The sequence below is a fragment of the Alnus glutinosa genome, chromosome 14 (assembly GCF_958979055.1).
Source record: "Alnus glutinosa chromosome 14, dhAlnGlut1.1, whole genome shotgun sequence".
Classification (NCBI taxonomy): Eukaryota; Viridiplantae; Streptophyta; class Magnoliopsida; order Fagales; family Betulaceae; genus Alnus; species Alnus glutinosa.
The window spans coordinates 5030774-5045309 of NC_084899.1; positions in this window are offsets into that span (position 1 = coordinate 5030774).

Here is a 14536-nt window from a genome sequence, read left to right on the forward strand (position 1 = left end):
GGTTTTTAGGAGCAAATAGAAGGTAAGTTAATTAAAATAAACAAAGAATGCTATTCAACGTGATAAATGAAACTTCTTCTGCATGACAAAAATGAGCATTTGAAACCCAACCTCTAATACCGAGATTTCAGTGTATAAACTTGTATAGTAAAATATAACTCTATCCTATTGACTTGTATAGTGAAATATTTGTCAACGTGTATGTCTCTGATAATTGCAAGCAACCAAGCTCTAAACCTTCGTATGCTCAAAACCGAATAAAACTGGGATTTAGTCTGAGGATTTCGATCCTTCGATGGGGCGGACTCGATGAACTAAAACCGAGATCTTAGTCGGAATATTTCGATCATTCTATGAGACGGAGTCGATGAACTAAAACCAATATCTCCATTAGAAGATTTCGATCCTTCGATAACATAGACTTGATGAGCTAAAATCGAGATCTCAGTCAGAGAATTTCGATCATTCGATGACATGAAATCAAATTTCTTTTTAATTTGATTTGAAAAAACATGGTATAAGTTTATTTTCAAAAACACAATTGAGTTTAGTTTTGTTTTTCTATCTTTTCACAGGGTTGCTGAATACAAATGTGATTGAGCTCCCTCAAAAAATTATGTTCCAATTTTCGAGTTTGAATATAGCTTTACTAGAAAAATATATTAGTACATAATACCTTATAAAAAAATCCTCATGGGCTTTATTAGTTATTTTTTTCTAGTAAAAAAGGGATAAATTAAATTTAATCCTTACTTTTATTTTGATGATGTGTCCATAGCTTATGTTACGCTCAATTGTAAAACATATATTTCCAAAAGTCACATGATTCTTAAGCGAATTAGTGTTTTGCAATTGTTAAATGACATTCCACAGTCGGTAAGCTTAAAAATATGTTATCAATATTATTCAGATTTTTTGTTAAACTTTAATGTTTAATTTGCGTAGAGGATTGTATTTATGTATTTGGAATATAAGGATGAGATAAAGGTATGCATAAAATTATGTATTATCACTTTTAAGCGTTTCAAATCATCAATATATAAATAGATTCCGTATTAATATTGGATTTGATATCAAAATGCATTTATTGTGGTCATTCTCACATAAGTGTACAACTTGTGTTCCTTTGAAGAGGTTAATATTTCGTCTTATCCTAGACCTCTATTAGTACATTTGGACTAGGTCAAATTTGATGGACTATTTATCGCAATGGAAGTAAGATAAAAACTCGAAAGACAAAAGTAAAATCTTTACAAAAGTTACGGATTGCTTATGTTAATTAATGATGATTATCATATCATTGCTGTTGGAGTGTTATTATGATTTATGTATTTTTGTAGATCGTATTAATTTTGGATCGAAGGTAAAATATGATGTTAAAGTGTTAATATATTTCATTTTGTTCATTTTTTTTGTTTGAATTTTACTATCAAAATATGAGCTTGGTATATATTTTACAAAATTAAGTTAATGGTAACATTGTTGAAATATTTGTGATTTAGGGTAAAAGGGCATGCTTAAATGGCTTCAAAATCGAAAGATGAAATGTTCAAGCAAAATTGATGCCTTAAACGATACAAACTTCAGATCACAGGTAAAGTTAATGTTCATGTTGTATTCCTTTCTTTTGGTTTTCAGGAGCAAATTGAAGGTAAATGGATTAAAGTAAATAAAGAATGCTATTCAACGTCATTAATTAAACTACTTCTGCATGGCATACATGAGCATTCAAAACCTAACTTCTAATATCGAGATCTTAGCGTATAAACTTGTATTGTAAAATATAACTCTCTCCTATTGACTTGTATAGTGAAATATTTGACAATGTGTATGTCTCTGATAATTGCATGCAACCAAGGTCTGAACCTTCGTATGCTCAAAATCGAATAAAATTGGGATCTCAGTCTGAGGATTTCGCTCCTTCGATGGAATGGACTCGATGAACTAAAACCGAGATCTTAGTCGGAATATTTCGATCATTCGATGAGACAGAGTCGATGAAATAAAACTGATATCTCCAAAAGAAGATTTTGATCCTTCGATGACACGGACTTGATGAACTAAAATCGAGATCCCAGTCAGAGGATTTCAATCATTTGATGACACGGAATCTTATTTCTTTTTAATTTGATTTGAAAAAACATGGTATAAGTTTATTTTCAAAAACACAATTGAGTTTAGTTTTGTTTTTTTATCTTTTTACAGGGTTGTTGAATGGACATGTCATTGAGCTCCCTCAAAAAATCATATTCCAATTTTCGAGGCCGAATATAGCTTTACTAGAAAAATATATTTGTACGTAATACTTTATAAAAAATCCTCATGGTCTTTATTAGTTATTTTTTACTAGTAAAAGATGGATAAATTCAATTTAATCTTTACTTTTATTTTGATGCTATGTCCATAGCTTATGTTACGCCCAATTGTAAAACATATATTTCTGAAAGTCACGTGATACTTAAGCGAATTAGTGTGTTTTGCAATTGTTAAATGACATTTCACAGCCGATAAGCTTAAAAATATGTTATCAATATTCTTTGGGTTTTTTGTTAAAAGTTAATGTTTAATTTGCGTAAATGATTGTATTTATGTATCTGGAATATAAGGATGAGATGTAGGTTTGTATAAAATGATGTATTATTACTTTTACGCGTTTCAAATCATCAATATATAAATAGATTCCGTATTAATATTGGATTTGATATCAAAATACATTTCTTGTGGTCATTTTCGCTTTTTTATTTTATTTTATTTTTTTATTTTTTTTATTTTTTTTATGGTCATTTTCGCTTAAGTGTATAACTTGTGTTAGTTTGAAGAGGTTAATATTTTGTCTTATCCTAGACCTCTATCAGTACATTTGGACTAGGTCAAATTTGATGGGCTATGCATCGCAACGGAGGTAAGATAAAAACTCGAAAGACAAAAGCAAAATCTTTACAAAAGTTACGGATTACTTATGTAAATTAATGATGATTATCATATCATTGCTGTTGGAAAGTTATTATGATTTACGTATTTTTGTAGATCGTACTAATTTTGGATCAAAGGGAAAACATGATTTGTTAAAGTGTTAATATATTTCATTTTATTCATTTTTTTTTTTTGAATTTTACAATCAAAATATGAGCTTGGTATATAGTGGACAAAAATAAGTTAATGGTAACATTGTTGAAATATTTGTGATTTAGGGTATAAGGGCATGCTTAAATGGCTTCAAAATTGAAAGGTGAAATGTTCAAGCAAAATTAATGCCTTAAACGATACAAAGTTCATATCATAGGTAAAGTTAATGTTGATGTTGTATTCTATTGTTTTGGTTTTCAGGAACAAATAGAAGGTCAGTTGATTAAAATAAACAAAGAATGCTATTCAACGTGATTAAACTTCATCCGCATGACACATATGTGCATTCGAAACCCAACCTCTAATATCGAGATCTCAGTGTATAAACTTGTATAGTAAAATATAATTCTATCCTATTGACTTGTATAGTGAAATATTTGACAATGTGTATGTCTCTGATAATTGCAGGCAACCAAGGACTGAACCTTCGTATGCTCAAAACCGAATAAAACTGGGATCTTAGTCTGAGGATTTCGATCCTTCGATGGGACGGACTCGATGAACTAAAATCGAGATCTTAGTCGGAATATTACGATCATTCAATGAAACAGACTCGATGAATTAAAACCAATATCTCCATAAGAAGATTTTGATCCTTCGATGACACGGACTTGATGAACTAAAATCGAGATACCAGTCAGAGGACTTCAATCATTCGATGACACGGAATCTTATTTCTTTTTAATTTGATTTGAAAAAACATGGTATTAGTTTATTTTCAAAAATACAATTGATTTTAGTTTTATTTTTCTATCTTTTCACAGGGTTGTTGAATGCAAATGTGATTCAGCTCCCTCAAAAAATCATATTCCAATTTTCTAGTCCGAATATAGCTTAACTAGAAAAATATATTTGTACGTAATACTTTATAAAAAATCCCCATGGGCTTTATTAGTTATTTTTTACTAGTAAAAGAGGGATAAATTCAATTTGATCCTTAATTTTATTTTGATTATGTGTCCATAGCATAAAAGCTTATGTTACGCCAAATTGTAAAAAATATATTTCCGAAAGTCACGTGATACTTAAACGAAATAGTGTTTTGCAATTGTTAAATGACATTCCATAACTAGTAAGCTTGAAAATATGTTATCAATATTCTTCGGATTTTTTGTTAAACTTTAATGTTTAATTTGCGTAAAGGTATCTGGAATATAAGGATGAGATGTAAGTATGTATAAAATGATGTATTATTACTTTTAAGCGTTTCAAAGCATCAATATACAAATAAATTTCGTATTAATATTGGATTTGATATCAAAATACATTTCTTGTAGTCATTTTCACTTAAGTGTATAACTTATATTCGTTTGAAGAGGTTAATATTTCGTCTTATCCTAGACCTCTATCAGTACATTTGGACTAGGTCAAATTTGATGGACTATGCATCGCAACGGAGGTAAGATAAAAACTCGAAAGACAAAAGTAAAATCTTTACAAAAGTTACGAATTGCTTATACTAATTAATGAGAATTATCATATCATTGTAGTTGGTGAGTTATTATGATTTATGTCTTTTTGTGGATAATATTAATTTTGGATCAAGGGTAAAATATGACGTGTTAAAGTGTTAATATATTTCATTTTGTTCATTTTTTTTGTTTGAATTTTACAATCAAAATACGAGTTTGGTATATATTGGACAAAATTAAGTTAATGGTAACATTGTTGAAATATTTGTGATTTAGGTATAAGGGCATGCTTAAATGGCTTCAAAATTGAAAGGTGAAATGTCCAAGCACAATTGATGCCTCAAACGATATAAAGTTCAGATCACGGGTAAAGTTAATGTTGATGTTGTATTATCTTCCTTTGATTTTCAGGTGCAAATAGAAGGTAAGTGGATTAAAGTAAACAAAGAATGCTATTCAACGTGATTAATTAAATTTCTTCTGCATGGCAGACATGAGCATTCGAAACCCAACTTCTAATACCGAGATCTCAGTGTATAAACTTGTATAATAAAATATAACTCTCTCATTTTGACTTGTATAGTGAAATATTTGTCAATATGTATGTCTTTGACAATTGCAGGCAACCAAGGTCTGAACCTTCGTATGCTCAAAACCGACTAAAACTGGGATCTCAGTCAAAGGATTTCAATCCTTCGATGGGACAAATTCGATGAACTAAAACCGAGATCTTAGTCAGAATGTTTTGATCATTCGATGAGACAGACTCGATGAACTAAAACCGATATCTCCATCAGAAGGTTTCGATCCTTCGATGACACGGACTTGATGAACTAAATTCAAGATCCCAATCAGAGGATATCAATCATTCAATGACACAGAATCTTCTTTCTTTTTAATTTGATTTGGAAAAACATGGTATAAGTTTATTTTCAAAAACACAACTGAGTTTAGTTTAATTTTTCTATCTTTTCAAAGGGTTGCTAAATGCAAATGTGATTGAGCTCCCTCAAAAAATCATATACCAATTTTCTAGTCCGAATATAGCTTTACTAGAAAAATATATTTGTACGTAATACCTTATAAAAAATTCGCATGGGCTTTATTAGTTATTTTTTACTAATAAAAGAGGGATAAATTCAATTTAATCCTTACTTTTATTTTGATGATGTGTCCATAGCTTATGTTATGCCCAATTATAAAACATATATTTCCGAAAGTCATGTGATACTTAAGCGAATTAGTGTTTTGCAATTGTTAAATGACATTCCACAGCCGGTAAGCTTGAAAATATGTTATTAATATTTTTCGGGTTTTTTGTTAAACTTTAATATTTAATTTGCGTAGAGGATTGTATCTATGTATCTTGAATATAAGGATGAGATGTAGATATGTATAAAATGATGTATTATCACTTTTAAGCGTTTCAAATTATCAATATATAAATAGATTTCGTATTAATATTGGATTTGATATCAAAATGCATTTCTTGTGGTCATTTTCACATAAGTGTATAACTTGTATTCGTTTAAAGAGGTTAATATTTCGTCTTATCCTAGACCTCTATCAACACATTTGGACTAGGTCAAATTTGATGGACTATGCATCGCAACGGAGGTAAGATAAAAACTCGAAAGACAAAAGTAAAATCTTTACAAAAGTTACGGATTGCATATGCTAATTAGTAAGGATTATCATATCATTGGTGTTGGAGAGTTATTATGATTTACGTCTTTTTGTGGATCGTATTAATTTTGGATCAAGGGTAAAACATGACGTGTTAAAATGTTAATATATTTTATTTTGTTCATTTTTTTGTTTGAATTTTATAGTTAAAATACGAGCTTGGTATATATTGGACAAAATTAAGTTAATGGTAACATTGTTGAAATATTTGTGATTTAGGTATAAGGACATGCTTAAATAGCTTCAAAATCGAAAGGTAAAATGTTCAAGCACAATTGATGCATTAAAAGATATAAAGTTCAGATCACGGGTAAAGTTAATGTTGGTATTGTATTATCTTCTTTTGGTTTTCAGGAAGAAATTGAAGGTAAGTGGATTAAAGTAAACAAAGAATGCTATTCAACGTCATTAATTAAACTTCTTCTGCATCGCATACATGAGCATTCGAAACCCAACTTCTAATACTGAGATCTCAGTGTATAAACTTGTATAGTAAAATATAACTCTCTCCTATTGACTTGTATAGTGAAATATTTGTCAATGTGTATGTCTCTGATAATTGCAGGCAACCAAGATCTAAACCTTTGTATGCTCAAATCCGACTAAAACTAGGATCTCAGTCTGAGGATTTCGATCCTTCGATGGGACGGACTCGATGAACTAAAACCAAGATCTTAGTCGGAAGATTTCGATCATTCGATGAGACGGACTCAATGAATTAAAACCGATATCTCCATAAGAAGATTTTGATCCTTCGATGACACGGACTTGATGAACTAAAATCGAGATTCCTATCGGAGGATTTCGATCATTCGATGAAACGAAATCTTATTTCTTTTTAATTTGATTTGAAAAAATATGGTATAAGTTTATTTTCAATAACACACTTGAGTTTTGTTTTGTTTTTCTATATCTTCACAGTGTTGCTGAATGCAAATGTGATTTAGCTCCCTTAAAAAATCATATTCCAATTTTCGAGTCTGAATATAGCTTTACTAGAAAGATATATTTGTACGTAATACCTTATAAAAAATCCTTATGGGCTTTATTAGTTATTTTTGACTAGTAAAAAATGGATAAATTCAATTTAACCCTTACTTTTATTTTGATGATTTGTCCATAGCTTATGTTTCGCCCAATTGTAAAACATATATTTCCGAAAGTCATGTGATAATGACATTCCATAGCCGGTAAGCTTGAAAATATGTTATCAATATTCTTCGGGTTTTTTGTTAAACTTTACTGTTTAATTTGCGTAAAGGATTGTATCTATGTATCTGGAATATAAGGATGAGATGAAAGTATGTATAAAATGATGTATTATCACTTTTAAGTGTTTCAAATCATCAATATATAAATAGATTCTGTATTAATATTGGATTTGATATCAAAATGTATTTCTTGTGGTCATTTTCACATAAGTGTATAACTTGTGTTCGTTTGAAGAGGTTAATATTTCATCTTATCCTATACCTCTATCAGTACATTTGGACTTGGTCAAATTTGATGGACTATTCATCGCAATGGAGGTAAGATAAAAACTCGAAAGACAGAAGTAAAATCTTTACAAAAGTTACGGATTGCTTATGTTAATTAATGATGATTATCATATCATTGCTGTTGGAGAGTTATTATGATTTAAGTCTTCTTGTGGATCGTATTAATTTTGGATCAAGGGTAAAATATGATGTGTTAAAGTGTTAATATATTTCATTTTGTTCATTTTTTTGTTTGAATTTTACAATCAAAATACGTGCTTGGTATATATTGGACAAAATTAAGTTAATGATAACATTGTTGAAATATTTGTGATTTAGGTATAAGTGCTTAAATGGCTTTAAATCGAAAGGTGAAATGTCTAAGCACAATTGATGCCTTAAACGATATAAAGTTCAGATCACAGGTAAAGTTAATGTTGATGTTGTATTATCTTCTTTTGGTTTTCAAGAGCAAATAGAAGGTAAATGGATTAAAGTAAACAAAGAATGCTATTCAACGTTATCAATTAAACTTCTTCTACATGGCATACATGGGCATTCGAAACCCAACTTCTAATACCGAGATCTCAGTGTATAAACTTGTATAGTAAAATATAACTCACTCCTATTGACTTGTATAGTGAAATATTTGTTAATGTGTATATCTTTGATAATTGCAGGCAACCAAGGTCTGAACCTTCGTATGCTCAAAACTGACTAAAACTGGGATCTCAGTTAGAGGATTTCGATCTTTTGATGGGACGGACTCGATGAACTAAAACCAATATTTTAGTCAGAATATTTCGATCATTCGATGAGACGGACTCGATGAACTAAAACTGATATCTCAATCAGAAGATTTCAATCCTTCGATGACATGGACTCAATGAACTAAAATCGATATCCCTGTCGGTGGATTTCGATCATTCGATGATATGAACTCGATGAAGTAAATTAAATCCCTGATGGAAAAAGGAGGGGCAAAAACTTATATATTTTTGCTTTGTTTAAATTATTAGAAATAAAACATTATTTGCGCTGACTATTTAATCTTTTATTATTGGTCTAAAGGTGGAATTAATCAAGTGGTCACGTCCTGTAGAGGTGACTAACTAAAATTAATGTGGATGCTAGTATTTGTAAAGCCCAATTGTTTCTTGGTTTCGTATTGTTTGACCACTGCGCTCGGTACTTTTGAAGTCTCAAACTATACCCAACTAAAAAATTTGAAGCTGTAGATGCTGAAGTATGCGCCGTGTGGGAAGCAATATCTCATGTGGTGCAATACAATTACCTACATGTTGAGATAAAGACAGACAATTTACGTGTCAGTGACACTACGAATCACAAGTTGCATCCAAGAAGTGAGGAAGTCATGGATAATGACTTTTGGAGAGCTATTAGCCTATGTAGTGAATTAATTGGAAACAAAGATGTCAAAGTAAGATGGATTCCAAGAGAGTTGAACCGAGTAGTTGACTACATAGTTAACCATGTGAAGACACTAGGTGGTGTTTTAGTGAAGGGATGAGAAGAGTTGGATGAAACTATTACCAACAAAACTTGGGAGTCAATGTATGTTGTCTCCCATGTTCTTGTTACCAGTTGAAGAACAACATAGGGTTGATGATTCATTCTATGATACTCATTCCATTATACATTGGATAGATACTGGTTTGATAAATTAAAATGCATTATCTTTCTTTTTAATTTAATTTGAAAAAACATGGTATAAGTTTGTTTTAAAAAACACAATTGAGTTTGTTTTGTTTTTCTATCTTTTCACAGGATTGTTGAATGCAAATGTGATTGAGCTCCTTCAAAAAATCATATTCCAATTTTCGAGTCCAAATATAGCTTTACTAGAAAAATATATTTGTACGCAATACCTTATAAAAAATCCTCATAGGCCTTATTAGTTATTTTTGACTAGTAAAAGAGGGATAAATTCAATTTAATCCTTACTTTTATTTTGATGATGTGTCCATAGCTTCTGTTACACCCAATTGTAAAACATATATTTTTTACAAGTCATGTGATACTTAAGCGAATTAGCATTTTGCAATTGTTAAATGACATTACACAGCCGGTAAGCTTGAAAATATGTGATCAATAATCTTTGACTTATTTGTTATTGATGTTTTAGTTCCTTTTTAACTTTAATGTTTAATTTGTGTAGAGAATTGTATCTATGTTTCTGGAATATAAGGATGAGATGAAGGTATGTATAAAATGATGTATTATCACTTTTTGCCGTTTGAAATCATCAATATATAAATAGATTCCGTAATAATATTGGATTTGATATCAAAATGTGTTTCTTGCGGTCATTTTCGCATAAATGTATAACTTGTATTCGTTTGAAGAGGTTAGTATTTCGTCTTATCCTACACTTTTATCCGTACATTTTGGACTTGGTCAAATTTGATTGGTTATGCATCACAATGGAGGTAAGATAAAAACTCCAAAGACAAAAGCAAAATCTTTAGAAAAGTTATAGATTGCTTTTGTTAATTAACGATTATTATCATATCATTGTAGTTGAATAGTTATTATGATTTATTTCTGTTTGTGGATCGTATGAATTTTGGCACAAGGGTAAACTATGATGTGTTAAAGTGTTAATATGTTTCATTTTTTTCATTTGTTTGTTTGAATTTTATATTCAAAATACGAGCTTGGTATATATTAAAACAAATTAAGTTAATGGTAACATTGTTAAAATATTTGTGATTTTGGGTATAGGGCATGCTTAAGTGGCTTCAAAGTCAAAAGGTGAAATGTTTAAGTACAATTGATGTCTTAAATGATATAAAGTTCAAATCATTGGTAAATTTAATGTTGATGTTGTATTTTCTTCTTTTGGTTTTCATGAGCAAATAGAAGGTAAGTGGATTAAAATAAACAAAAAATGTTATTCAATGATTTATTACGAAAATAATTAATTTATATTGTTTGAGTGGCATTCAATGTTATTAATGAAACTTCTTTTGCTTGGCAGACTTAAGCATTTGAACCCCAACCTCTATAACATACAGACGTGAAGTTTATTTACCCTGATGAAGTTAAAAGAACTAGCGACTATTAACAAAGTTAATTTTAAGCCAAAAGTCAATCAGTCAACGAAGAAACAGAGAAAACCTACAAGACGATGCATCTATAAGGTAACTTGTGCCTTTTTTTTTTTTTTTAAATCTAATAAGGGTAATTTTACATTTTGTAAGTTATCTTTTTTACTATAGTTTTTTATGGCTCTACTTCTTTTGGCAGATTGTGAATCCAATCAGACAAAGTTAAACCCATCCAAAGAAAACATCGAGATTATTAATTTAACTCTCTCCCTTTTAGCTTGTAGAGCTGAGATGATTAATTTAACTCTCTCCATATTGACTTGTATAGTAAAATATTTGTCTGTGTATGTCTCTGATAATTGCAAGCAACCACAGTCTCAATCTTCGTATGCTCAAAATTGAATAAAACCGAGATCTCAGTCGGATGATTTCAATCCTTCGATGAGATAGACTCGATAAACTAAAACCAAGATCTCAGTCAGAAGATTTCGATCCTTCGATGACACGGACTCAATGAATTAAAATCGAGATTCCAGTCAGAGGATTTTGATTATTCGATAACATAGACTTGATGAACTAAAACCGAGATTCCAGTCGGAGGATTTCGATCATTCGATGATACGGACTCGATAAAGTAAAATTGAGATCCTAGTTACTCAATTTAATTTCATAAATTAAGCTCAAAGCAAGTAAATTAAGCTACATCCTAATTTTATTTTTATTTATTTGTTTTGTTATCCTACAAAATCAAGCAAGTGCAAACTTCCTATTTATTGATTGTTTCTTCGACGTTTCACGTTTATCCTCATACTCTCCCTACGATTATCCTCATCCTCCTCTCTCCCTCTCTCGGTGAGCCCTAGCACATTTTCCAATCAAATCAACTCTACTCTCTCTTACTTTCTCAAACGGATCTAGCTTTTGTGCTGTAGTATAGATGCTGTTAAAATATTGAGTGGCTCAAATTTAACTAACATTATTTTATTCAAACTGCGTCGTCTTGAGTCTCACATCAAACATTTCTTTTCTATCTTATGATAATTTTCTCTCACTTCCTTAGTATTTCTCCCTTTTATGTGAAAACAATGTCCCTTAGCGATTTCGATTATGCAATATCTCAACAAAGAAAGGATAATTGGGTTTAGGGGATCTTTCAACCCTTAGAGGTGGGGTGAGATCTTGCAACAAATTCCTACATAAAAGTAAGTCCATAAAAGTCGAAGTCTTTTATATTGTGTCCCTGTAGCTTTAACATCCCTGTCAAAGCATTTTGAGTTTTGAGATTTTATAACTCTCTCACTCTCTCCCTCTCTTTGAATATTGTTCCAATTGATTTGTTAGAATAAAAGAAGGAAAATTGGTGAAGTTCAATCTTCAACCGCAACACCAAAACAGTCACTTGTCTTTGTTCAAATTCGCCAAGTTGTTGGGTCCGGAGGCCTCCTTTGACAAGGTATTTCACTTTGACTGTGTTTCTTTTGTTGATTATGTTTGGTCGCCAAAAAAATGCCAGAAATTGTTGGAAAGATTTCATAAACCCAATTACCCTCTATTTGTTGAGATATTACATAAACAAATTCGTTAAAAGAATGATTGTTTTCACATAAGAGAGAGAAATATTGAGGAACTGAGAAAACTTGACATCGTTGCTGAAAGAAGAGTGCATACCCAAGGTGGAAAAAAAAGACTTTTGCTGTGAGACTTAAACGACGCAATTTGAGTGAAATAATCTTAATTAAATTTGAGCCACTCAATATTTTAACAGCATCTGTGCTGTAGTTTTCAATAATTTATGTTAAGGTAGACATAAATAATTAACGGATTGCTTACATTGAAAATTTTGAAAACTTTGTTTGAGTACATTGCCACCTTTTAAACATTGATGTCAAAAGTGTAAATGTGGTAAAACTTTGAGGGGGTAAAATATATTTTTCCCTTTAAATAAACTATATTATGACTAAGCTTATTGACTAATAACTTACAACTTTTTTTATTTTTTATTTTTAATCTTTGAATTTACCAATCAATAAGTAAAATAAAGAATTATTTAAATCAAGTATCATGCTTAATTTTTTTGAAATTAAAAGGACTTTTTTCTTTTCTTTCATGATTTTGTGAAAGTATGATTCCAACACTATCTTTTTTGGGAAGAAAACTTTTCTCTCAATTTTCAAATCTCATCTTGCACTTTTTAACAAGATTATACTGTTCAAAAAAAAAAAAAAAAAAAAGAAAAGAAAAGAAAAGATTATGCATATATAATGATAAATTAAAACCTTGCAAACTTTTCTTATGAAGCTAATGACAATGGGAACTTTTATGAAAATATACTTGATATTTGTTAATTCGTTAGTTCTTCTTCTTTTTTTTTTTTTTTAACCCATGATCATTATTTTGTTAGTTACATCTATAATGCTGTAAAAAATCAAGATCTTCTAAAGTTATTTAAATTTTTGTTATAATTTCTAAGATGTTTTTAATTTTATTATCTGAAATTAACTATAAAGGATATACCTTAAACATTCATAGTTTTTCTTTGATTTACTTAATGTCATATTGCATAGGGTGAAAATACGAGCATATAATAACCATTCATATCTGCTAGACACACATATTCACTATCTGTATATGCGAATGCAAATAGCAGAAATCACAATCCGCATATGCATATGCGATTATTAGCTGCATTTGTATTTTCCTTTATATATATATATATATATATATATTTATTTATTTATTTATTTAAATTCACTAAAATAACGTCGTTTGTATTAATGTTGGATTTCAATGCTAGGAAACTTTCTAAATTGTTACGATTTAATTATCTTATATGTTATTCCTTTATTATTATTATTATTTCAAATATTTGTTTCTCTTGCTAATTATAAATTGATGATGCTGGAAGCTAAATAATGTATGATATGTAAATTTTATGGCAAAATGATTAAAAAGTGTGATTTGAATAATAGCGTTCAACTATTGATAATGCATTTTTATATTTACTAGAAACCGAAATTACAAATTCAAGTCCCAAAACGAAGATTACCTCATATGCGGATAGATGATAATAACTGTGGATGCGGATAATAATCGCATCATGCGGATATGTAAAAGTGATAATCACGTTATGTAAATGCGGATGCAAATATTGTTAATAACCGCATCTGCTTTTTCACCCATACATTATTGCCTAATGCCTATGCCCCAATCATATAGGATCCAAACCGAACACGAGTTTGGATCCACTCGGACTTTGAGGATTGTTGGATCGGTTCAATCAACTTTCTTGACTCGCTGTTCTTAAAGAGTAATTTTATAAGTATATCATGTGTTACTCAAAAAATGAAGTAACTTTTAAAGTTACCATTTGATCAAAATTTAATAGTGATCTATCACAAGCTAATGGTGATTTTAAAAGTCAAATAATTTTTTAAAGACACAAGAGAAACTTTTATGCCTCGTTTGGTTCGCAGAATGGCTATTCCATTGGGAAAATGAATAGTTATTCCTAAGAATAAAAGGTGATGGAATGAAATGACTATTCCTATTCTTTTGTTTGGTAATAACTCACCCATTTTAATCGGAATTCAAAAAAAAAAATACTAAAAAAACCCTACATTATATTATTATTATTTTTTTAAAAAAATCAAACTAAAAAAAACAAAACAAAATAAAATAAAATTGAAATAAGATGGTGGGTGGCCGACCACCTATTGGGGTGGCCGGCCACCCACCGTTGAACCAGAGGCCACCCTTGGTGGAC